Source organism: Schistocerca nitens, chromosome 3, assembly GCF_023898315.1.
Source record: "Schistocerca nitens isolate TAMUIC-IGC-003100 chromosome 3, iqSchNite1.1, whole genome shotgun sequence".
NCBI classification, from domain to species: Eukaryota; Metazoa; Arthropoda; class Insecta; order Orthoptera; family Acrididae; genus Schistocerca; species Schistocerca nitens.
This window is the reverse complement of record NC_064616.1, coordinates 92677204-92703748: the sequence shown is the minus strand read 5'-3', so window position 1 is coordinate 92703748 and position 26545 is coordinate 92677204.

Genomic DNA, 26545 nt, shown 5'->3' with positions numbered 1-26545 from the left:
TCTCGTCACCAGTATAATCACATCTTCAAAGTCAAGAAACCGTTGGCAAGAGTAACGATGTTTCTCTTAAGATACACAACTAGTGGCGTATCGCTTCAGGCAGACTGGCCACAGTATCTCAAAATGTGTATTTGGGTGAGCAACTGGCAGAAAGCACTATGATTCTCTTAACGTAGCCAATGCCTCTTCACCAACATAATCACATCACCAACTTCAAGAAACCGCTTGCAAAGGTAACGAAGCTTCTCATAAGATACACAGCTAGTGGGGTGTCACTTGAGGCAGACTGGCCAAAGTATCAAAAAAATGTGTATTTGGGTGAGCAACTAGCAGGAATCACTATGACACTCATAGGGTAGCCAATGCCTCGTCACCAGCATAATCACATCAGCAACTTCAAGAAACCCCTGGCAAAAGTTACAATGACTCTTAAGATACACAACTAGTGGCGTAGCTATCAGGCAGACTGGAAAGAGTATCTAAAGAATGTGTATTTGGGTGAAGAACTGGCAGGAATCTCTATGACTCTCTTGAGGTAGCCAATGCTTCGTCACCAGCAGAATCAAATCAGCAACTTCTAGAAACCCCTTTCAAAAGTAACGATGTTTCTCTTAAGATACACAACTAGTGGCGTATCGCTTCAGGCACACTGGAAACAGTATCTAAAAAATGTGTATTTGGGTGAGCAACTGGCACGAAACACTGTGACTCTCTTAGGGTAGCCAATATCTCGTCACCAGTATAATCACAGCTTCAAAATCAAGAAACCGCTGGCAAGAGTAACGATGTTTCTCTTGAGATACACAACTAGTGGCGTATCGCTTCAGGCAGACTGGCCACAGTATCTCAAAATGTGTATTTGGGTGAGCATCTGGCAGGAAGCACTATGACTCTCTTAAGGTAGCCAATGCCTCTTCACCAACATAATCACATCACCAACTTCAAGAAACCGCTTGCAAAGGTAACGAAGCTTCTCATAAGATACTCTGCTAGTGGGGTGTCACTTGAGGCAGACTGGCCAAAGTATCAAAAAAATGTGTATTTGGGTGAGCAAATAGCAGGAATCACTATGACACTCATAGGGTAGCCAATGCCTCGTCACCAGCATAATCACATCAGCAACTTCAAGAAACCCCTGGCAAAAGTTACAATGACTCTTAAGATACACAACTAGTGGCGTAGCTATCAGGCAGACTGGAAAGAGTATCTAAAAAATGTGTATTTGGATGAGCAACTGGCAGGAAACACTGTGACTCTCTTAGGGTAGCCAATATCTCGTCACCAGTATAATCACATCTTCAAAGTCAAGTAACCGCTGGCAAGAGTAACGATGTTTCTCTTAAGATACACAACTAGTGGCGTATCGCTTCAGGCACACTGGAAACAGTATCTAAAAAATGTGTATTTGGGTGAGCAACTGGCACGAAACACTGTGACTCTCTTAGGGTAGCCAATATCTCGTCACCAGTATAATCACATTTTCAAAGTCAAGAAACCGCTGGCAAGAGTAACGATGTTTCTCTTAAGATACACAACTAGTGGCGTATCGCTTCAGGCAGACTGGCCACAGTATCTCAAAATGTGTATTTGGGTGAGCAACTGGCAGGAAGCACTATGACTCTCTTAAGGTAGCCAATGCCTTGTCACCAACATTATCCCATCACCAACTTCAGGAAACCGCTTGCAAAGGTAACGAAGCTTCTCATAAGATACACAGCTAGTGGGGTGTCACTTGAGACAGACTGGCCAAAGTATCAAAAAAATGTGTATTTGGGTGAGCAACTAGCAGGAATCACTATGACACTCATAGGGTAGCTAATGCCTCGTCACCAGCATAATCACATCAGCAACTTCAAGAAACCTCTAGCAAAAGTTACAATGACTCTTAAGATACACAACTAGTGGCGTAGCTATCAGGCAGACTGGAAAGAGTATCTAAAAAATTTGTATTTGGGTGAAGAACTGGCAGGAATCTCTATGACTTTCTTGAGGTAGCCAATGCCTCGTCACCAGCAGAATCAAATCAGCAACTTCTAGAAACCCCTGGCAAAAGTAACGATGTTTCTCTTAAGATACACAACTAGTGGCGTATCACTTCAGGCACACTGGAAACAGTATCTAAAAATGTGTATTTGGGTGAGCAACTGGCACGAAACACTGTGACTCTCTTAGGGTAGCCAATATCTCGTCACCAGTATAATCACAGCTTCAAAGTCAAGAAACCGCTGGCAAGAGTAACGATGTTTCTCTTAAGATACACAACTAGTGGCGTATCGCTTCAGGCAGACTGGCCACAGTATCTGAAAATGTGTTTTTGCGTGAAGAACTGGAAGGAATCTCTATGACTCTCTTGAGGTAGCCAATGCCTCGTCACCAGCATAATCAAATCAGCAACTTCTAGAAACCCCTGGCAAAAGTAACGATGTTTCTCTTAAGATACACAACTAGTGGCCTATCGCTTCAGGCACACTGGAAACAGTATCTAAAAAATGTGTATTTGGGTGAGCAACTGGCACGAAACACTGTGACTCTCTTAGGGTAACCAATATCTCGTCACCAGTATAATCACATCTTCAAAGTCAAGAAACCGTTGGCAAGAGTAACGATGTTTCTCTTAAGATACACAACTAGTGGCGTATCGCTTCAGGCAGACTGGCCACAGTATCTCAAAATGTGTATTTGGGTGAGCAACTGGCAGAAAGCACTATGATTCTCTTAACGTAGCCAATGCCTCTTCACCAACATAATCACATCACCAACTTCAAGAAACCGCTTGCAAAGGTAACGAAGCTTCTCATAAGATACACAGCTAGTGGGGTGTCACTTGAGGCAGACTGGCCAAAGTATCAAAAATATGTGTATTTGGGTGAGCAACTAGCAGGAATCACTATGACACTCATAGGGTAGCCAATGCCTCGTCACCAGCATAATCACATCAGCAACTTCAAGAAACCCCTGGCAAAAGTTACAATGACTCTTAAGATACACAACTAGTGGCGAAGCTATCAGGCAGACTGGAAAGAGTATCTAAAGAATGTGTATTTGGGTGAAGAACTGGCAGGAATCTCTATGACTCTCTTGAGGTAGCCAATGCTTCGTCACCAGCAGAATCAAATCAGCAACTTCTAGAAACCCCTTTCAAAAGTAACGATGTTTCTCTTAAGATACACAACTAGTGGCGTATCGCTTCAGGCACACTGGAAACAGTATCTAAAAAATGTGTATTTGGGTGAGCAACTGGCACGAAACACTGTGACTCTCTTAGGGTAGCCAATATCTCGTCACCAGTATAATCACAGCTTCAAAATCAAGAAACCGCTGGCAAGAGTAACGATGTTTCTCTTGAGATACACAACTAGTGGCGTATCGCTTCAGGCAGACTGGCCACAGTATCTCAAAATGTGTATTTGGGTGAGCAACTGGCAGGAAGCACTATGACTCTCTTAAGGTAGCCAATGCCTCTTCACCAACATAATCACATCACCAACTTCAAGAAACCGCTTGCAAAGGTAACGAAGCTTCTCATAAGATACTCAGCTAGTGGGGTGTCACTTGAGGCAGACTGGCCAAAGTATCAAAAAAATGTGTATTTGGGTGAGCAAATAGCAGGAATCACTATGACACTCATAGGGTAGCCAATGCCTCGTCACCAGCATAATCACATCAGCAACTTCAAGAAACCCCTGGCAAAAGTTACAATGACTCTTAAGATACACAACTAGTGGCGTAGCTATCAGGCAGACTGGAAAGAGTATCTAAAAAATGTGTATTTGGATGAGCAACTGGCAGGAAACACTGTGACTCTCTTAGGGTAGCCAATATCTCGTCACCAGTATAATCACATCTTCAAAGTCAAGTAACCGCTGGCAAGAAAACGATGTTTCTCTTAAGATACACAACTAGTGGCGTATCGCTTCAGGCACACTGGAAACAGTATCTAAAAAATGTGTATTTGGGTGAGCAACTGGCACGAAACACTGTGACTCTCTTAGGGTAACCAATATCTCGTCACCAGTATAATCACATCTTCAAAGTCAAGAAACTGCTGGCAAGAGTAACGATGTTTCTCTTAAGATACACAACTAGTGGCGTATCGCTTCAGGCAGACTGGCCACAGTATCTCAAAATGTGTATTTGGGTGAGCAACTGGCAGGAAGCACTATGACTCTCTTAAAGTAGCCAATGCCTTGTCACCAACATTATCCCATCACCAACTTCAGGAAACCGCTTGCAAAGGTAACGAAGCTTCTCATAAGATACACAGCTAGTGGGGTGTCACTTGAGACAGACTGGCCAAAGTATCAAAAAAATGTGTATTTGGGTGAGCAACTAGCAGGAATCACTATGACACTCATAGGGTAGCTAATGCCTCGTCACCAGCATAATCACATCAGCAACTTCAAGAAACCTCTAGCAAAAGTTACAATGACTCTTAAGATACACAACTAGTGGCGTAGCTATCAGGCAGACTGGAAAGAGTATCTAAAAAATGTGTATTTGGGTGAAGAACTGGCAGGAATCTCTATGACTTTCTTGAGGTAGCCAATGCCTCGTCACCAGCAGAATCAAATCAGCAACTTCTAGAAACCCCTGGCAAAAGTAACGATGTTTCTCTTAAGATACACAACTAGTGGCGTATCACTTCAGGCACACTGGAAACAGTATCTAAAAATGTGTATTTGGGTGAGCAACTGGCACGAAACACTGTGACTCTCTTAGGGTTGCCAATATGTCGTCACCAGTATAATCACAGCTTCAAAGTCAAGAAACCGCTGGCAAGAGTAACGATGTTTCTCTTAAGATACACAACTAGTGGCGTATCGCTTCAGGCAGACTGGCCACAGTATCTCAAAATGTGTATTTGGGTGAAGAACTGGCAGGAATCTCTATGACTCTCTTGAGGTAGCCAATGCCTCGTCGTCAGCATAATCAAATCAGCAACTTCTAGAAAACCCTGGCAAAAGTAACGATGTTTCTCTTAAGATACACAACTAGTGGCGTATCGCTTCAGGCACACTGGAAACAGTATCTAAAAAATGTGTATTTGGGTGAGCAACTGGCACGAAACACTGTGACTCTCTTAGGGTAGCCAATATCTCGTCACCAGTATAATCACAGCTTCAAAGTCAAGAAACCGCTGGCAAGAGTAACGATGTTTCTCTTAAGATACACAACTAGTGGCGTATCGCTTCAGGCAGACTGGCCACAGTATCTCAAAATGTGTATTTGGGTGAGCAACTGGCAGGAAGCACTATGACTCTCTTAAGGTAGCCAATGACTCGTCACCAACATAATCCCATCACCAACTTCAGGAAACCGCTTGCAAAGGTAACGAAGCTTCTCATAAGATACACAGCTAGTGGGGTGTCACTTGAGGCAGACTTGCCAAAGTATCAAAAAAATGTGTATTTGGGTGAGCAACTAGCAGGAATCACTATGACACTCATAGGGTAACCAATGCCTCGTCACCAGCATAATCACATCAGCAACTTCAAGAAACCCCTGGCAAAAGTTACAATGACTCTTAAGATACACAACTAGTGGCGTAGCTATCAGGCAGACTGGAAAGAGTATCTAAAAATGTGTATTTGGGTGAAGAACTGGCAGGAATCTCTATGACTTTCTTGAGGTAGCCAATGCCTCGTCACCAGCAGAATCAAATCAGCAACTTCTAGAAACCCCTGGCAAAAGTAACGATGTTTCTCCTAAGATACACAACTAGTGGCGTATCACTTCAGGCACACTGGAAACAGTATCTAAAAATGTGTATTTGGGTGAGCAACTGGCACGAAACACTGTGACTCTCTTAGGGTAGCCAATATCTCGTCACCAGTATAATCACAGCTTCAAAGTCAAGAAACCGCTGGCAAGAGTAACGATGTTTCTCTTAAGATACACAACTAGTGGCGTATCGCTTCAGGCAGACTGGCCACAGTATCTCAAAATGTGTATTTGGGTGAAGAACTGGCAGGAATCTCTATGACTCTCTTGAGGTAGCCAATGCCTCGTCATCAGCATAATCAAATCAGCAACTTCTAGAAACCCCTGGCAAAAGTAACGATGTTTCTCTTAAGATACACAACTAGTGGCCTATAGCTTCAGGCACACTGGAAACAGTATCTAAAAAATGTGTATTTGGGTGAGCAACTGGCACGAAACACTGTGACTCTCTTAGGGTAACCAATATCTCGTCACCAGTATAATCACATCTTCAAAGTCAAGAAACCGTTGGCAAGAGTAACGATGTTTCTCTTAAGATACACAACTAGTGGCGTATCGCTTCAGGCAGACTGGCCACAGTATCTCAAAATGTGTATTTGGGTGAGCAACTGGCAGAAAGCACTATGATTCTCTTAACGTAGCCAATGCCTCGTCACCAACATAATCACATCACCAACTTCAAGAAACCGCTTGCAAAGGTAACGAAGCTTCTCATAAGATACACAGCTAGTGGGGTGTCACTTGAGGCAGACTGGCCAAAGTATCAAAAAAATGTGTATTTGGGTGAGCAACTAGCAGGAATCACTATGACACTCATAGGGTAGCCAATGCCTCGTCACCAGCATAATCACATCAGCAACTTCAAGAAACCCCTGGCAAAAGTTACAATGACTCTTAAGATACACAACTAGTGGCGTAGCTATCAGGCAGACTGGAAAGAGTATCTAAAGAATGTGTATTTGGGTGAAGAACTGGCAGGAATCTCTATGACTCTCTTGAGGTAGCCAATGCTTCGTCACCAGCAGAATCAAATCAGCAACTTCTAGAAACCCCTTTCAAAAGTAACGATGTTTCTCTTAAGATACACAACTAGTGGCGTATCGCTTCAGGCAGACTGGCCACAGTATCTCAAAATGTGTATTTGGGTGAGCAACTGGCAGAAAGCACTATGATTCTCTTAACGTAGCCAATGCCTCGTCACCAACATAATCACATCACCAACTTCAAGAAACCGCTTGCAAAGGTAACGAAGCTTCTCATAAGATACACAGCTAGTGGGGTGTCACTTGAGGCAGACTGGCCAAAGTATCAAAAAAATGTGTATTTGGGTGAGCAAATAGCAGGAATCACTATGACACTCATAGGGTAGCCAATGCCTCGTCACCAGCATAATCACATCAGCAACTTCAAGAAACCCCTGGCAAAAGTTACAATGACTCTTAAGATACACAACTAGTGGCGTAGCTATCAGGCAGACTGGAAAGAGTATCTAAAAAATGTGTATTTGGATGAGCAACTGGCAGGAAACACTGTGACTCTCTTAGGGTAGCCAATATCTCGTCACCAGTATAATCACATCTTCAAAGTCAAGAAACTGCTGGCAAGAGTAACGATGTTTCTCTTAAGATACACAACTAGTGGCGTATCGCTTCAGGCAGACTGGCCACAATATCTCAAAATGTGTATTTGGGTGAGCAACTGGCAGGAAGCACTATGACTCTCTTAAGGTAGCCAATGCCTTGTCACCAACATTATCCCATCACCAACTTCAGGAAACCGCTTGCAAAGGTAACGAAGCTTCTCATAAGTTACACAGATAGTGGGGTGTCACTTGAGACAGACTGGCCAAAGTATCAAAAAAATGTGTATTTGGGTGAGCAACTAGCAGGAATCACTATGACACTCATAGGGTAGCCAATGCCTCGTCACCAGCATAATCACATCAGCAACTTCAAGAAACCTCTAGCAAAAGTTACAATGACTCTTAAGATACACAACTAGTGGCGTAGCTATCAGGCAGACTGGAAAGAGTATCTAAAAAATGTGTATTTGGGTGAAGAACTGGCAGGAATCTCTATGACTTTCTTGAGGTAGCCAATGCCTCGTCTCCAGCAGAATCAAATCAGCAACTTCTAGAAACCCCTGGCAAAAGTAACGATGTTTCTCTTAAGATACACAACTAGTGGCGTATCACTTCAGGCACACTGGAAACAGTATCTAAAAATGTGTATTTGGGTGAGCAACTGGCACGAAACACTGTGACTCTCTTAGGGTAGACAATATCTCGTCACCAGTATAATCACAGCTTCAAAGTCAAGAAACCGCTGGCAAGAGTAACGATGTTTCTCTTAAGATACACAACTAGTGGCGTATCGCTTCAGGCAGACTGGCCACAGTATCTCAAAATGTGTATTTGGGTGAAGAACTGGCAGGAATCTCTATGACTCTCTTGAGGTAGCCAATGCCTCGTCACCAGCATAATCAAATCAGCAACTTCTAGAAACCCCTGGCAAAAGTAACGATGTTTCTCTTAAGATACACAACTAGTGGCCTATCGCTTCAGGCACACTGGAAACAGTATCTAAAAAATGTGTATTTGGGTGAGCAACTGGCACGAAACACTGTGACCCTCTTAGGGTAACCAATATCTCGTCACCAGTATAATCACATCTTCAAAGTCAAGAAACCGTTGGCAAGAGTAACGATGTTTCTCTTAAGATACACAACTAGTGGCGTATCGCTTCAGGCAGACTGGCCACAGTATCTCAAAATGTGTATTTGGGTGAGCAACTGGCAGAAAGCACTATGATTCTCTTAACGTAGCCAATGCCTCTTCACCAACATAATCACATCACCAACTTCAAGAAACCGCTTGCAAAGGTAACGAAGCTTCTCATAAGATACACAGCTAGTGGGGTGTCACTTGAGGCAGACTGGCCAAAGTATCAAAAAAATGTGTATTTGGGTGAGCAACTAGCAGGAATCACTACGACACTCATAGGGTAGCCAATGCCTCGTCACCAGCATAATCACATCAGCAACTTCAAGAAACCCCTGGCAAAAGTTACAATGACTCTTAAGATACACAACTAGTGGCGTAGCTATCAGGCAGACTGGAAAGAGTATCTAAAGAATGTGAATTTGGGTGAAGAACTGGCAGGAATCTCTATGACTCTCTTGAGGTAGCCAATGCTTCGTCACCAGCAGAATCAAATCAGCAACTTCTAGAAACCCCTTTCAAAAGTAACGATGTTTCTCTTAAGATACACAACTAGTGGCGTATCGCTTCAGGCACACTGGAAACAGTATCTAAAAAATGTGTATTTGGGTGAGCAACTGGCACGAAACACTGTGACTCTCTTAGGGTAGCCAATATCTCGTCGCCAGTATAATCACAGCTTCAAAATCAAGAAACCGCTGGCAAGAGTAACGATGTTTCTCTTAAGATACACAAAAAGTGGCGTATCGCTTCAGGCAGACTGGCCACAGTATCTCAAAATGTGTATTTGGGTGAGCAACTGGCAGAAAGCACTATGACTCTCTTAAGGTAGCCAATGCCTGGTCACCAACATAATCACATGACCAACTTCAAGAAACCGCTTCCAAAGGTAACGAAGCTTCTCATAAGATACACAGCTAGTGGGGTGTCACTTGAGGCAGACTGGCCAAAGTATCAAAAAAATGTGTATTTGGGTGAGCAACTAGCAGGAATCACTATGACACTCATAGGGTAACCAATGCCTCGTCACCAGCATAATCACATCAGCAACTTCAAGAAACCCCTGGCAAAAGTTACAATGACTCTTAAGATACACAACTAGTGGCGTAGCTATCAGGCGGACTGGAAAGAGTATCTAAAAATGTGTATTTGGATGAGCAACTGCCAGGAAACACTGTGACTCTCTTAGGGTAGCCAATATCTCGTCACCAGTATAATCACAGCTTCAAAGTCAAGAAACCGCTGGCAAGAGTAACGATGTTTCTCTTGAGATACACAACTAGTGGCGTATCGCTTCAGGCAGACTGGCCACAGTATCTCAAAATGTGTATTTGGGTGAGCAACTGGCAGGAAGCACTATGACTCTCTTAAGGTAGCCAATGCCTTGTCACCAACATTATCCCATCACCAACTTCAGGAAACCGCTTGCAAAGGTAACGAAGCTTCTCATAAGATACACAGCTAGTGGGGTGTCACTTGAGACAGACTGGCCAAAGTATCAAAAAAATGTGTATTTGGGTGAGCAACTAGCAGGAATCACTATGACACTCATAGGGTAGCCAATGCCTCGTCACCAGCATAATCACATCAGCAACTTCAAGAAACCTCTAGCAAAAGTTACAATGACTCTTAAGATACACAACTAGTGGCGTAGCTATCAGGCAGACTGGAAAGAGTATCTAAAAAATGTGTATTTGGGTGAAGAACTGGCAGGAATCTCTATGACTTTCTTGAGGTAGCCAATGCCTCGTCACCAGCAGAATCAAATCAGCAACTTCTAGAAACCCCTGGCAAAAGTAACGATGTTTCTCTTAAGATACACAACTAGTGGCGTATCACTTCAGGCACACTGGAAACAGTATCTAAAAATGTGTATTTGGGTGAGCAACTGGCACGAAACACTGTGACTCTCTTAGGGTAGCCAATATCTCGTCACCAGTATAATCACAGCTTCAAAGTCAAGAAACCGCTGGCAAGAGTAACGATGTTTCTCTTAAGATACACAACTAGTGGCGTATCGCCTCAGGCAGACTGGCCACAGTATCTCAAAATGTGTATTTGGGTGAAGAACTGGCAGGAATCTCTATGACTCTCTTGAGGTAGCCAATGCCTCGTCACCAGCATAATCAAATCAGCAACTTCTAGAAACCCCTGGCAAAAGTAACGATGTTTCTCTTAAGATACACAACTAGTGGCCTATCGCTTCAGGCACACTGGAAACAGTATCTAAAAAATGTGTATTTGGGTGAGCAACTGGCACGAAACACTGTGACTCTCTTAGGGTAACCAATATCTCGTCACCAGTATAATCACATCTTCAAAGTCAAGAAACCGTTGGCAAGAGTAACGATGTTTCTCTTAAGATACACAACTAGTGGCGTATCGCTTCAGGCAGACTGGCCACAGTATCTCAAAATGTGTATTTGGGTGAGCAACTGGCAGAAAGCACTATGATTCTCTTAACGTAGCCAATGCCTCTTCACCAACATATTCACATCACCAACTTCAAGAAACCGCTTGCAAAGGTAACGAAGCTTCTCATAAGATACACAGCTAGTGGGGTGTCACTTGAGGCAGACTGGCCAAAGTATCAAAAAAATGTGTATTTGGGTGAGCAACTAGCAGGAATCACTATGACACTCATAGGGTAGCCAATGCCTCGTCACCAGCATAATCACATCAGCAACTTCAAGAAACCCCTGGCAAAAGTTACAATGACTCTTAAGATACACAACTAGTGGCGTAGCTATCAGGCAGACTGGAAAGAGTATCTAAAGAATGTGTATTTGGGTGAAGAACTGGCAGGAATCTCTATGACTCTCTTGAGGTAGCCAATGCTTCGTCACCAGCAGAATCAAATCAGCAACTTCTAGAAACCCCTTTCAAAAGTAACGATGTTTCTCTTAAGATACACAACTAGTGGCGTATCGCTTCAGGCACACTGGAAACAGTATCTAAAAAATGTGTATTTGGGTGAGCAACTGGCACGAAACACTGTGACTCTCTTAGGGTAGCGAATATCTCGTCACCAGTATAATCACAGCTTCAAAATCAAGAAACCGCTGGCAAGAGTAACGATGTTTCTCTTAAGATACACAAAAAGTGGCGTATCGCTTCAGGCAGACTGGCCACAGTATCTCAAAATGTGTATTTGGGTGAGCAACTGGCAGGAAGCACTATGACTCTCTTAAGGTAGCCAATGCCTCTTCACCAACATAATCACATCACCAACTTCAAGAAACCGCTTGCAAAGGTAACGAAGCTTCTCATAAGATACACAGCTAGTGGGGTGTCACTTGAGGCAGACTGGCCAAAGTATCAAAAAAATGTGTATTTGGGTGAGCAACTAGCAGGAATCACTATGACACTCATAGGGTAGCCAATGCCTCGTCACCAGCATAATCACATCAGCAACTTCAAGAAACCCCTGGCAAAAGTTACAATGACTCTTAAGATACACAACTAGTGGCGTAGCTATCAGGCAGACTGGAAAGAGTATCTAAAAAATGTGTATTTGGGTGAAGAACTGGCAGGAATCTCTATGACTCTCTTGAGGTAGCCAATGCTTCGTCACCAGCAGAATCAAATCAGCAACTTCTAGAAACCCCTGGCGAAAGTAACGATGTTTCTCTTAAGATACACAACTAGTGGCGTATCGCTTCAGGCAGACTGGCCACAGTATCTCAAAATGTGTATTTGGGTGAGCAACTGGCAGAAAGCACTATGACTCTCTTAAGGTAGCCAATGCCTCGTCACCAGCATAATCCCATCACCAATTTCAAGAAACCGCTTGCAAAGGTAACGAAGCTTCTCATAAGATACACAGCTAGTGGGGTGTCACTTGAGGCAGACTGGCCAAAGTATCAAAAAAATGTGTATTTGGGTGAGCAACTAGCAGGAATCACTATGACACTCATAGGGTAGCCAATGCCTCGTCACCAGCATAATTACATCAGCAACTTCAAGAAACCCCTGGCAAAAGTTACAATGTCTCGTAAGATACACAACTAGTGGCGTAGCTATCAGGCAGACTGGAAAGAGTATCTAAAAAATGTGTATTTGGGTGAAGAACTGGCAGGAATCTCTATGACTCTCTTGAGGTAGCCAATGCTTCGTCACCAGCAGAATCAAATCAGCAACTTCTAGAAACCCCTTTCAAAAGTAACGATGTTTCTCTTAAGATACACAACTAGTGGCGTATCGCTTCAGGCACACTGGAAACAGTATCTAAAAAATGTGTATTTGGGTGAGCAACTGGCACGAAACACTGTGACTCTCTTAGGGTAGCCAATATCTCGTCACCAGTATAATCACAGCTTCAAAGTCAAGAAACCGCTGGCAAGAGTAACGAAGCTTCTCATAAGATACACAGCTAGTGGGGTGTCACTTGAGGCAGACTGGCCAAAGTATCAAAAAAATGTGTATTTGGGTGAGCAACTAGCAGGAATCACTATGACACTCATAGGGTAACCAATGCCTCGTCACCAGCATAATCACATCAGCAACTTCAAGAAACCCCTGGCAAAAGTTACAATGACTCTTAAGATACACAACTAGTGGCGTAGCTATCAGGCGGACTGGAAAGAGTATCTAAAAATGTGTATTTGGATGAGCAACTGCCAGGAAACACTGTGACTCTCTTAGGGTAGCCAATATCTCGTCACCAGTATAATCACATCTTCAAAGTCAAGAAACCGCTGGCAAGAGTAACGATGTTTCTCTTGAGATACACAACTAGTGGCGTATCGCTTCAGGCAGACTGGCCACAGTATCTCAAAATGTGTATTTGGGTGAGCAACTGGCAGGAAGCACTATGACGCTCTTAAGGTAGCCAATGCCTCTTCACCAACATAATCACATCACCAACTTCAAGAAACCGCTTGCAAAGGTAACGAAGCTTCTCATAAGATACACAGCTAGTGGGGTGTCACTTGAGGCAGACTGGCCAAAGTATCAAAAAAATGTGTATTTGGGTGAGCAACTAGCAGGAATCACTATGACACTCATAGGGTAGCCAATGCCTCGTCACCAGCATAATCACATCAGCAACTTCAAGAAACCCCTGGCAAAAGTTACAATGACTCTTAAGATACACAACTAGTGGCGTAGCTATCAGGCAGACTGGAAAGAGTATCTAAAAAATGTGTATTTGGGTGAAGAACTGGCAGGAATCTCTATGACTCTCTTGAGGTAGCCAATGCTTCGTCACCAGCAGAATCAAATCAGCAACTTCTAGAAACCCCTGGCGAAAGTAACGATGTTTCTCTTAAGATACACAACTAGTGGCGTATCGCTTCAGGCAGACTGGCCACAGTATCTCAAAATGTGTATTTGGGTGAGCAACTGGCAGAAAGCACTATGACTCTCTTAAGGTAGCCAATGCCTCGTCACCAGCATAATCCCATCACCAATTTCAAGAAACCGCTTGCAAAGGTAACGAAGCTTCTCATAAGATACACAGCTAGTGGGGTGTCACTTGAGGCAGACTGGCCAAAGTATCAAAAAAATGTGTATTTGGGTGAGCAACTAGCAGGAATCACTATGACACTCATAGGGTAGCCAATGCCTCGTCACCAGCATAATTACATCAGCAACTTCAAGAAACCCCTGGCAAAAGTTACAATGTCTCGTAAGATACACAACTAGTGGCGTAGCTATCAGGCAGACTGGAAAGAGTATCTAAAAAATGTGTATTTGGGTGAAGAACTGGCAGGAATCTCTATGACTCTCTTGAGGTAGCCAATGCTTCGTCACCAGCAGAATCAAATCAGCAACTTCTAGAAACCCCTTTCAAAAGTAACGATGTTTCTCTTAAGATACACAACTAGTGGCGTATCGCTTCAGGCACACTGGAAACAGTATCTAAAAAATGTGTATTTGGGTGAGCAACTGGCACGAAACACTGTGACTCTCTTAGGGTAGCCAATATCTCGTCACCAGTATAATCACAGCTTCAAAGTCAAGAAACCGCTGGCAAGAGTAACGAAGCTTCTCATAAGATACACAGCTAGTGGGGTGTCACTTGAGGCAGACTGGCCAAAGTATCAAAAAAATGTGTATTTGGGTGAGCAACTAGCAGGAATCACTATGACACTCATAGGGTAACCAATGCCTCGTCACCAGCATAATCACATCAGCAACTTCAAGAAACCCCTGGCAAAAGTTACAATGACTCTTAAGATACACAACTAGTGGCCTAGCTATCAGGCAGACTGGAAAGAGTATCTAAAAAATGTGTATTTGGATGAGCAACTGGCAGGAAACACTGTGACTCTCTTAGGGTAGCCAATATCTCGTCACCAGTATAATCACATCTTCAAAGTCAAGAAACCGCTGGCAAGAGTAACGATGTTTCTCTTGAGATACACAACTAGTGGCGTATCGCTTCAGGCAGACTGGCCACAGTATCTCAAAATGTGTATTTGGGTGAGCAACTGGCAGGAAGCACTATGACTCTCTTAATGTAGCCAATGCCTCGTCACCAACATAATCACATCACCAACTTCAAGAAACCGCTTGCAAAGGTAACGAAGCTTCTCATAAGATACACAGCTAGTGCGGTGTCACTTGAGGCAGACTGGCCAAAGTATCAAAAAAATGTGTATTTGGGTGAGCAACTAGCAGGAATCACTATGACACTCATAGGGTAGCCAATGCCTCGTCACCAGCATAATCACATCAGCAACTTCAAGAAACCCCTGGCAAAAGTTACAATGACTCTTAAGATACACAACTAGTGGCGTAGCTATCAGGCAGACTGGAAAGAGTATCTAAAAAATGTGTATTTGGGTGAAGAACTGGCAGGAATCTCTATGACTCTCTAGAGGTAGCCAATGCTTCGTCACCAGCAGAATCAAATCAGCAACTTCTAGAAACCCCTTTCAAAAGTAACGATGTTTCTCTTTATATACACAACTAGTGGCGTATCGCTTCAGGCAGAATGGCCACAGTATCTAAAAAATGTGTATTTGGGTGAGCAACTGGCACGAAACACTGTGACTCTCTTAGGGTAACCAATATCTCGTCACCAGTATAATCACATCTTCAAAGTCTAGAAACCGTTGGCAAGAGTAACGATGTTTCTCTTAAGATACACAACTAGTGGCGTATCGCTTCAGGCAGACTGGCCACAGTATCTCAAAATGTGTATTTGGGTGAGCAACTGGCAGAAAGCACTATGACTCTCTTAAGGTAGCCAATGCCTCGTCACCAACATAATCACATCACCAACTTCAAGAAACCGCTCGCAAAGGTAACGAAGCTTCTCATAAGATACACAGCTAGTGGGGTGTCACTTGAGGCAGACTGGCCAAAGTATCAAAAAAATGTGTATTTGGGTGAGCAACTAGCAGGAATCACTATGACACTCATAGGGTAGCCAATGCCTCGTCACCAGCATAATCACATCAGCAAGTTCAAGAAACCCCTGGCAAAAGTTACAATGACTCTTAAGATACACAACTAGTGGCGTAGCTATCAGGCAGACTGGAAAGAGTATCTAAAAAATGTGTATTTGGATGAGCAACTGGCAGGAAACACTGTGACTCTCTTAGGGTAGCCAATAGCTCGTCACCAGTATAATCACATCTTCAAAGTCAAGAAACCGCTGGCAAGAGTAACGATGTTTCTCTTAAGATACACAACTAGTGGCGTATCGCCTCAGGCAGACTGGCCACAGTATCTCAAAATGTGTATTTGGGTGAGCAACTGGCAGGAAGCACTATGACTCTCTTAAGGTATGCAATGCCTCGTCACCAACATAATCCCATCACCAACTTCAGGAAACCGCTTGCAAAGGTAACGAAGCTTCTCATAAGATACACAGCTAGTGGGGTGTCACTTGAGGCAGACTGGCCAAAGTATCAAAAAAATGTGTATTTGGGTGAGCAACTAGCAGGAATCACTATGACACTCATAGGGTAGCCAATGCCTCGTCACCAGCATAATCACATCAGCAACTTCAAGGAACCCCCTGGCAAAAGTTACAATGACTCTTAAGATACACAACTAGTGGCGTAGCTATCAGGCAGACTGGAAAGAGTATCTAAAAAATGTGTAATTGGGTGAAGAACTGGAAGGAATCTCTATGACTCTCTAGAGGTAGCCAATGCCTCGTCACCAGCAGAATCAAATCAGCAACTTCTAGAAACCCCTGGCAAAAGTAACGATGTTTCTCTTAAGATACACAACTAGTGGCGTATCGCTTCAGGCACACTGTAAACAGTATCTAAAAAATGTGTATTTGGGTGAGCAACTGGCACGAAACACTGTGACTCTCTTAGGGTAACCAATATCTTGTCACCAGTATAATCACATCTTCAAAGTCAAGAAACCGTTGGCAAGAGTAACGATGTTTATCTTAACATACACAACTAGTGGCGTACCGCTTCAGGCAGACTGGCCACAGTATCTCAAAATGAGTATTTGGGTGAGCAACTGGCAGATAGCACTATGACTCTCTTAAGGTAGCCAATGCCTCGTCACCAACATAATCACATCACCAACTTCAAGAAACCCCTGGCAAAAGTTACAATGACTCTTAAGATACACAACTAGTGGCGTAGCTATCAGGCAGACTGGAAAGAGTATCTAAAAAATGTGTATTTGGATGAGCAACTGGCAGGAAACACTGTGACTCTCTTGAGGTAGCCAATGCCTCGTCACCAGCAGAATCAAATCAGCAACTTCTAGAAACCCCTGGCAAAAGTAACGATGTTTCTCTTAAGATACACAACTAGTGGCGTATCGCTTCAGGCAGACTGGCCACAGTATCTAAAAAATGTGTATTTGGGTGAGCAACTGGCACGAAACACTGAGACTCTCTTAGGGTAACCAATATCTCGTCACCAGTATAATCACATCTTCAAAGTCTAGAAACCGTTGGCAAGAGTAACGATGTTTCTCTTAAGATACACAACTAGTGGCGTATCGCTTCAGGCAGACTGGCCACAGTATCTCAAAATGTGTATTTGGGTGAGCAACTGGCAGAAAGCACTATGACTCTCTTAAGGTAGCTAATGCCTCGTCACCAACATAATCACATCACCAACTTCAAGAAACCGCTTGCAAAGGTAACGAAGCTTCTCATAAGATACACAGCTAGTGGGGTGTCACTTGAGGCAGACTGGCCAAAGTATCAAAAAAATGTGTATTTGGGTGAGCAACTAGCAGGAATCACTATGACACTCATAGGGTAGCCAATGCCTCGTCACCAGCATAATCACATCAGCAAGTTCAAGAAACCCCTGGCAAAAGTTACAATGACTCTTAAGATACACAACTAGTGGCGTAGCTATCAGGCAGACTGGAAAGAGTATCTAAAAAATGTGTATTTGGATGAGCAACTGGCAGGAAACACTGTGACTCTCTTAGGGTAGCCAATATCTCGTCACCAGTATAATCACATCTTCAAAGTCAAGAAACCGCTGGCAAGAGTAACGATGTTTCTCTTAAGATACACAACTAGTGGCGTATCGCCTCAGGCAGACTGGCCACAGTATCTCAAAATGTGTATTTGGGTGAGCAACTGGCAGGAAGCACTATGACTCTCTTAACGTATGCAATGCCTCGTCACCAACATAATCCCATCACCAACATCAGGAAACCGCTTGCAAAGGTAACGAAGCTTCTCATAAGATACACAGCTAGTGGGGTGTCACTTGAGGCAGACTGGCCAAAGTATCAAAAAAATGTGTATTTGGGTGAGCAACTAGCAGGAATCACTATGACACTCATAGGGTAGCCAATGCCTCGTCACCAGCATAATCACATCAGCAAGTTCAAGAAACCCCTGGCAAAAGTTATAATGACTCTTAAGATACACAACTAGTGGCGTAGCTATCAGGCAGACTGGAAAGAGTATCTAAAAAATGTGTATTTGGGTGAAGAACTGGCAGGAATCTCTATGCCTCTCTTGAGGTAGCCAATGCTTCGTCACCAGCAGAATCAAATGAGCAACTTCTAGAAACCCCTTTCAAAAGTAACGATGTTTCTCTTAAGATACACAACTAGCGGCGTATCGCTTCAGGCACACTGGAACCAGTATCTAAAAAATGTGTATTTGGGTGGGCAACTGGCACGAAACACTGTGACTCTCTTAGGGTAGCCAATATCTCGTCACCAGTATCATCACATCTTCAAAGTCAAAAAACCGCTGGCAAGAGTAACGATGTTTCTCTTAAGATACACAACTAGTGGCGTATCGCTTCAGGCAGACTGGCCACAGTATCTCAAAATGTGTATTTGGGTGAGCAACTGGCAGGAAGCACAATGACTCTCTTAAGGTCGCCAATGCCTCGTCACCAACATAATCCCATCACCAACTTCAGGAAACCGCTTGCAAAGGTAACGAAGCTTCTCATAAGATACACAGCTAGTGGGGTGTCACTTGAGGCAGACTGGCCAAAGTATCAAAAAAATGTGTATTTGGGTGAGCAACTAGCAGGAATCCCTATGACACTCATAGGGTAGCCAATGCCTCGTCACCAGCATAATCACATCAGCAACTTCAAGAAACCCCTGGCAAAAGTTACAATGACTCTTAAGATATACAACTAGTGGCGTAGCTATCAGGCAGACTGGAAAGAGTATCTAAAAAATGTGTATTTGGGTGAAGAACTGGCAGGAATCTCTATGACTCTCTTGAGGTAGCCAATGCCGCGTCACCAGCAGAATCAAATCAGCAACTTCTAGAAACCCCTGGCAAAAGTAACGATGTTTCTCTTAAGATACACAACTAGTGGCGTATCGCTTCAGGCACACTGTAAACAGTATCTAAAAAATGTGTATTTGGGTGAGCAACTGGCACGAAACACTGTGACTCTCTTAGGGTAACCAATATCTCGTCACCAGTATAATCACATCTTCAAAGTCAAGAAACCGTTGCAAGAGTAACGATGTTTCTCTTAAGATACACAACTAGTGGCGTACCGCTTCAGGCAGACTGGCCACAGTATCTCAAAATGAGTATTTGGGTGAGCAACTGGCAGAAAGCACTATGACTCTCTTAAGGTAGCCAATGCCTCGTCACCAACATAATCACATCACCAACTTCAAGAAACCGCTTGCAAAGGTAACGAAGCTTCTCATAAGATATACAGCTAGTGGGGTGTCACTTGAGGCAGACTGGCCAAAGTATCAAAAAAATGTGTATTGGGTGAGCAACTAGCAGGAATCACTATGACAATCATAGGGTAGCCAATGCCTCGTCACCAGCATAATCACATCAGCAACTTCAAGAAACCCCTGGCAAAAGTTACAATGACTCTTAAGATACACAACTAGTGACGTAGCTATCAGGCAGACTGGAAAGAGTATCTAAAAAATGTGTATTTGGATGAGCAACTGGCAGGAAACACTGTGACTCTCTTGAGGTAGCCAATACCTCGTCACCAGCAGAATCAAATCAGCAACTTCTAGAAACCCCTGGCAAAAGTAACGATGTTTCTCTTAAGATACACAACTAGTGGCGTATCGCTTCAGGCAGACTGGCCACAGTATCTAAAAAATGTGTATTTGGGTGAGCAACTGGCACGAAACACTGTGACTCTCTTAGGGTAACCAATATCTCGTCACCAGTATAATCACATCTTCAAAGTCTAGAAACCGTTGGCAAGAGTAATGATGTTTCTCTTAAGATACACAACTAGTGGCGTATCGCTTCAGGCAGACTGGCCACAGTATCTCAAAATGTGTATTTGGGTGAGCAACTGGCAGAAAGCACTATGACTCTCTTAAGGTAGCCAATGCCTCGTCACCAACATAATCACATCACCAACTTCAAGAAACCGCTTGCAAAGGTAACGAAGCTTCTCATAAGATACACAGCTAGTGGGGTGTCACTTGAGGCAGACTGGCCAAAGTATCAAAAAAAATGTGTATTTGGGTGAGCTACTAGCAGGAATCACTATGAGACTCATAGGGTAGCCAATGCCTCGTCACCAGCATAATCACATCAGCAACTTCAAGAAACCCCCTGGCAAAAGTTACAATGACTCTTAAGATACACAACTAGTGGCGTAGCTATCAGGCAGACTGGAAAGAGTATCTAAAAAATGTGTATTTGGATGAGCAACTGGCAGGAAACACTGTGACTCTCTTAGGGTAGCCAATATCTCGTCACCAGTATAATCACATCTTCAAAGTCAAGAAACCGCTGGCAAGAGTAACGATGTTTCTCTTAAGATACACAACTAGTGGCGTATCGCCTCAGGCAGACTGGCCACAGTATCTCAAAATGTGTATTTGGGTGAGCAACTGGCAGGAAGCACTATGACTCTCTTAAGGTATGCAATGCCTCGTCACCAACATAATCCCATCACCAACTTCAGGAAACCGCTTGCAAAGGTAATGAAGCTTCTCATAAGATACACAGCTAGTGGGGTGTCACTTGAGGCAGACTGGCCAAAGTATCAAAAAAATGTGTATTTGGGTGAGCAACTAGCAGGAATCACTATGACACTCATAGGGTAGCCAATGCCTCGTCACCAGCATAATCACATCAGCAAGTTCAAGAAACCCCTGGCAAAAGTTACAATGACTCTTAAGATACACAACTAGTGGCGTAGCTATCAGGCATACTGGAAAGAGTATGTAAAAAATGTGTAATTGGGAGAAGAACTGGAAGGAATCTCTATGACTCTCTAGAGGTAGCCAATGCCTCGTCACCAGCAGAATCAAATGAGCAACTTCTAGAAACCCCTGGCAAAAGTAACGATGTTTCTCTTAAGATACACAACTAGTGGCGTATCGCTTCAGGCACACTGTAAACAGTATCTAAAAAATGTGTATTTGGGTGAGCAACTGGCACGAAACACTGTGACTCTCTTAGGGTAACCAATATCTCGTCACCAGTATAATCACATCTTCAAAGTCTAGAAACCGTTGGCAAGAGTAACGATGTTTCTCTTAAGATACACAACTAGTGGCGTATCGCTTCAGGCAGACTGGCCACAGTATCTCAAAATGTGTATTTGGGTGAGCAACTGGCAGAAAGCACTATGACTCTCTTAAGGTAGCCAATGCCTCGTCACCAACATAATCACATCACCAACTTCAAGAAACCGCTTGCAAAGGTAACGAAGCTTCTCATAAGATACACAGCTAGTGGGGTGTCACTTGAGGCAGACTGGCCAAAGTATCAAAAAAATGTGTATTTGGGTGAGCTACTAGGAGGAATCACTATGACACTCATAGGGTAGCCAATGCTTCGTCACCAGCATAATCACATCAGCAACTTCTAGAAACCCCCTGGCAAAAGTTACAATGACTCTGAAGATACACAACTAGTGGCGTAGCTATCAGGCAGACTGGAAAGAGTATCTAAAAAATGTGTATTTGGATGAGCAACTGGCAGGAAACACTGTGACTCTCTTAGGGTAGCCAATATCTCGTCACCAGTATAATCACATCTTCAAAGTCAAGAAACCGCTGGCAAGAGTAACGATGTTTCTCTTAAGATACACAACTAGTGGCGTATCGCTTCAGGCAGAATGGCCACAGTATCTCAAAATGTGTATTTGGGTGAGCAACTGGCAGGAAGCACTATGACTCTCTTAAGGTAGCCAATGCCTCGTCACCAACATAATCCCATCACCAACTTCCGGAAACCGCATGCAAAGGTAACGAAGCTTCTCATAAGATACACAGCTAGTGGGGTGTCACTTGAGGCAGACTGGCCAAAGTATCAAAAAAATGTGTATTTGGGTGAGCAACTAGCAGGAATCACTATGACACTCATAGGGTAGCCAATGCCTCGTCACCAGCATAATCACATCAGCAAGTTCAAGAAACCCCTGGCAAAAGTTACAATGACTCTTAAGATACACAACTAGTGGCGTAGCTATCAGGCAGACTGGAAAGAGTATCTAAAAAATGTGTATTTGGATGAGCAACTGGCAGGAAACACTGTGACTCTCTTAGGGTAGCCAATATATCGTCACCAGTATAATCACATCTTCAAAGTCAAGAAACCGCTGGCAAGAGTAACGATGTTTCTCTTGAGATACACAACTAGTGGCGTATCGCTTCAGGCAGACTGGCCACAGTATCTCAAAATGTGTATTTGGGTGAGCAACTGGCAGGAAGCACTATGACTCTCTTAAGGTCGCCAATGCCTCGTCACCAACATAATCCCATCACCAACTTCAGGAAACCGCTTGCAAAGGTAACGAAGCTTCTCATAAGATACACAGCTAGTGGGGTGTCACTTGAGGCAGACTGGCCAAAGTATCAAAAAAATGTGTATTTGGGTGAGCAACTAGAAGGAATCACTATGACACTCATAGGGTAGCCAATGCCTCGTCACCAGCATAATCACATCAGCAAGTTCAAGAAACCCCTGGCAAAAGTTACAATGACTCTTAAGATACACAACTAGTGGCGTAGCTATCAGGCAGACTGGAAAGAGTATCTAAAAAATGTGTATTTGGATGAGCAACTGGCAGGAAACACTGTGACTCTCTTAGGGTAGCCAATATCTCGTCACCAGTATAATCACATCTTCAAAGTCAAGAAACCGCTGGCAAGAGTAACGATGTTTCTCTTAAGATACACAACTAGTGGCGTATCGCCTCAGGCAGACTGGCCACAGTATCTCAAAATGTGTATTTGGGTGAGCAACTGGCAGGAAGCACTATGACTCTCTTAAGGTATGCAATGCCTCGTCACCAACATAATCCCATCACCAACTTCAGAAAACCGCTTGCAAAGGTAACGAAGCTTCTCATAAGATACACAGCTAGTGGGGTGTCACTTGAGGCAGACTGGCCAAAGTATCAAAAAAATGTGTATTTGGGTGAGCAACTAGCACGAATCACTATGACACTCATAGGGTAGCCAATGCCTCGTCACCAGCATAATCACATCAGCAAGTTCAAGAAACCCCTGGCAAAAGTTACAATGACTCTTAAGATACACAACTAGTGGCGTAGCTATCAGGCAGACTGGAAATAGTATCTAAAAAATGTGTATTTGGGTGAAGAACTGGCAGGAATCTCTATGACTCTCTTGAGGTAGCCAATGCTTTGTCACCAGCAGAATCAAATGAGCAACTTCTAGAAACCCCTTTCAAAAGTAACGATGTTTCTCTTAAGATACACAACTAGCGGCGTATCGCTTCAGGCACACTGTAAACAGTATCTAAAAAATGTGTATTTGGGTGGGCAACTGGCACGAAACACTGTGACTCTCTTAGGGTAGCCAATATCTCGTCACCAGTATAATCACTGCTTCAAAGTCAAGAAACCGCTGGCAAGAGTAACGATGTTTCTCTTAAGATACACAACTAGTGGCGTATCGCTTCGGGCAGACTGGCCACAGTATCTCAAAATGTGTATTTGGGTGAGCAACTGGCAGGAAGCACTATGACTCTCTTAAGGTAGCCAATGCCTCGTCACCAACATAATCCCATCACCAACTTCAGGAAACCGCTTGCAAAGGTAACGATGCTTCTCATAAGATACACAGCTAGTGGGGTGTCACTTGAGGCAGACTGGCCAAAGTATCAAAAAAATGTGTATTTGGGTGAGCAACTAGCAGGAATCACTATGACACTCATAGGGTAGCCAATGCCTCGTCACCAGCATAATCACATCAGCAAGTTCAAGAAGCCCCTGGCAAAAGTTACAATGACTCTTAAGATACACAACTAGTGGCGTAGCTATCAGGCAGACTGGAAAGAGTATCTAAAAAATGTGTATTTGGATGAGCAACTGGCAGGAAACACTGTGACTCTCTTAGGGTAGCCAATATCTCGTCACCAGTATAATCACATCTTCAAAGTCAAGAAACCGCTGGCAAGAGTAACGATGTTTCTCTTAAGATACACAACTAGTGGCGTATCGCTTCAGGCAGACTGGCCACAGTATCTCAAAATGTGTATTTGGGTGAGCAACTGGCAGGAAGCACTATGACTCTCTTAAGGTAGCCAATGCCTCGTCACCAACATAATCCCATCACCATCTTCAGGAAACCGCTTGCAAAGGTAACGAAGCTTCTCATAAGATACACAGCTAGTGGGGTGTCACTTGAGGCAGACTGGCCAAAGTATCAAAAAAATGTGTATTTGGGTGAGCAACTAGCAGGAATCACTATGACACTCATAGGGTAGCCAATGCCTCGTCACCAGCATAATCACATCAGCAACTTCAAGAAACCCCTGGCAAAAGTTACAATGACTCTTAAGATACACAACTAGTGGCGTAGCTATCAGGCAGACTGGAAAGAGTATCTAAAAAATGTGTATTTGGATGAGCAACTGGCAGGAAACACTGTGACTCTCTTAGGGTAGCCAATATATCGTCACCAGTATAATCACATCTTCAAAGTCAAGAAACCGCTGGCAAGAGTAACGATGTTTCTCTTGAGATACACAACTAGTGGCGTATCGCTTCAGGCAGACTGGCCACAGTATCTCAAAATGTGTATTTGGGTGAGCAACTGGCAGGAAGCACTATGACTCTCTTAAGGTCGCCAATGCCTCGTCACCAACATAATCCCATCACCAACTTCAGGAAACCGCTTGCAAAGGTAACGAAGCTTCTCATAAGATACACAGCTAGTGGGGTGTCACTTGAGGCAGACTGGCCAAAGTATCAAAAAAATGTGTATTTGGGTGAGCAACTAGCAGGAATCACTATGACACTCATAGGGTAGCCAATGCCTCGTCACCAGCATAATCACATCAGCAAGTTCAAGAAACCCCTGGCAAAAGTTACAATGACTCTTAAGATACACAACTAGTGGCGTAGCTATCAGGCATACTGGAAAGAGTATCTAAAAAAATGTGTAATTGGGTGAAGAACTGGAAGGAATCTCTATGACTCTCTAGAGGTAGCCAATGCCTCGTCACCAGCAGAATCAAATGAGCAACTTCTAGAAACCCCTGGCAAAAGTAACGATGTTTCTCTTAAGATACACAACTAGTGGCGTATCGCTTCAGGCACACTGTAAACAGTATCTAAAAAATGTGTATTTGGGTGAGCAACTGGCACGAAACACTGTGACTCTCTTAGGGTAACCAATATCTCGTCACCAGTATAATCACATCTTCAAAGTCAAGAAACCGTTGGCAAGAGTAACGATGTTTCTCTTAAGATACACAACTAGTGGCGTACCGCTTCAGGCAGACTGGCCACAGTATCTCAAAATGAGTATTTGGGTGAGCAACTGGCAGAAAGCACTATGACTCTCTTAAGGTAGCCAATGCGTCATCACCAACATAATCACATCACCAACTTCAAGAAACCGCTTCCAAAGGTAACGAAGCTTCTCATAAGATATACAGCTAGTGGGGTGTCACTTGAGGCAGACTGGCCAATGTATCAAAAAAATGTGTATTGGGTGAGCAACTAGCAGGAATCACTATGACACTCATAGGGTAGCCAATGCCTCGTCACCAGCATAATCACATCAGCAACTTCAAGAAACCCCTGGCAAAAGTTACAATGACTCTTAAGATACACAACTAGTGGCGTAGCTATCAGGCAGACTGGAAAGAGTATCTAAAAAATGTGTATTTGGATGAGCAACTGGCAGGAAACACTGTGACTCTCTTGAGGTAGCCAATGCCTCGTCACCAGCAGAATCAAATCAGCAACTTCTAGAAACCCCTGGCAAAAGTAACGATGTTTCTCTTAAGATACACAACTAGTGGCGTATCGCTTCAGGCAGACTGGCCACAGTATCTAAAAAATGTGTATTTGGGTGAGCAACTGGCACGAAACACTGTGACTCTCTTAGGGTAACCAATATCTCGTCACCAGTATAATCACATTTTCAAAGTCTAGAAACCGTTGGCAAGAGTAACGATGTTTCTCTTAAGATACACAACTAGTGGCGTATCGCTTCAGGCAGACTGGCCACAGTATCTCAAAATGTGTGTTTGGGTGAGCAACTGGCAGAAAGCACTATGACTCTCTTAAGGTAGCCAATGCCTCGTCACCAACATAATCACATCACCAACTTCAAGAAACCGCTTGCAAAGGTAACGAAGCTTCTCATAAGATACACAGCTAGTGGGGTGTCACTTGAGGCAGACTGGCCAAAGTATCAAAAAAATGTGTATTTGGGTGAGCTACTAGCAGGAATCACTATGAGACTCATAGG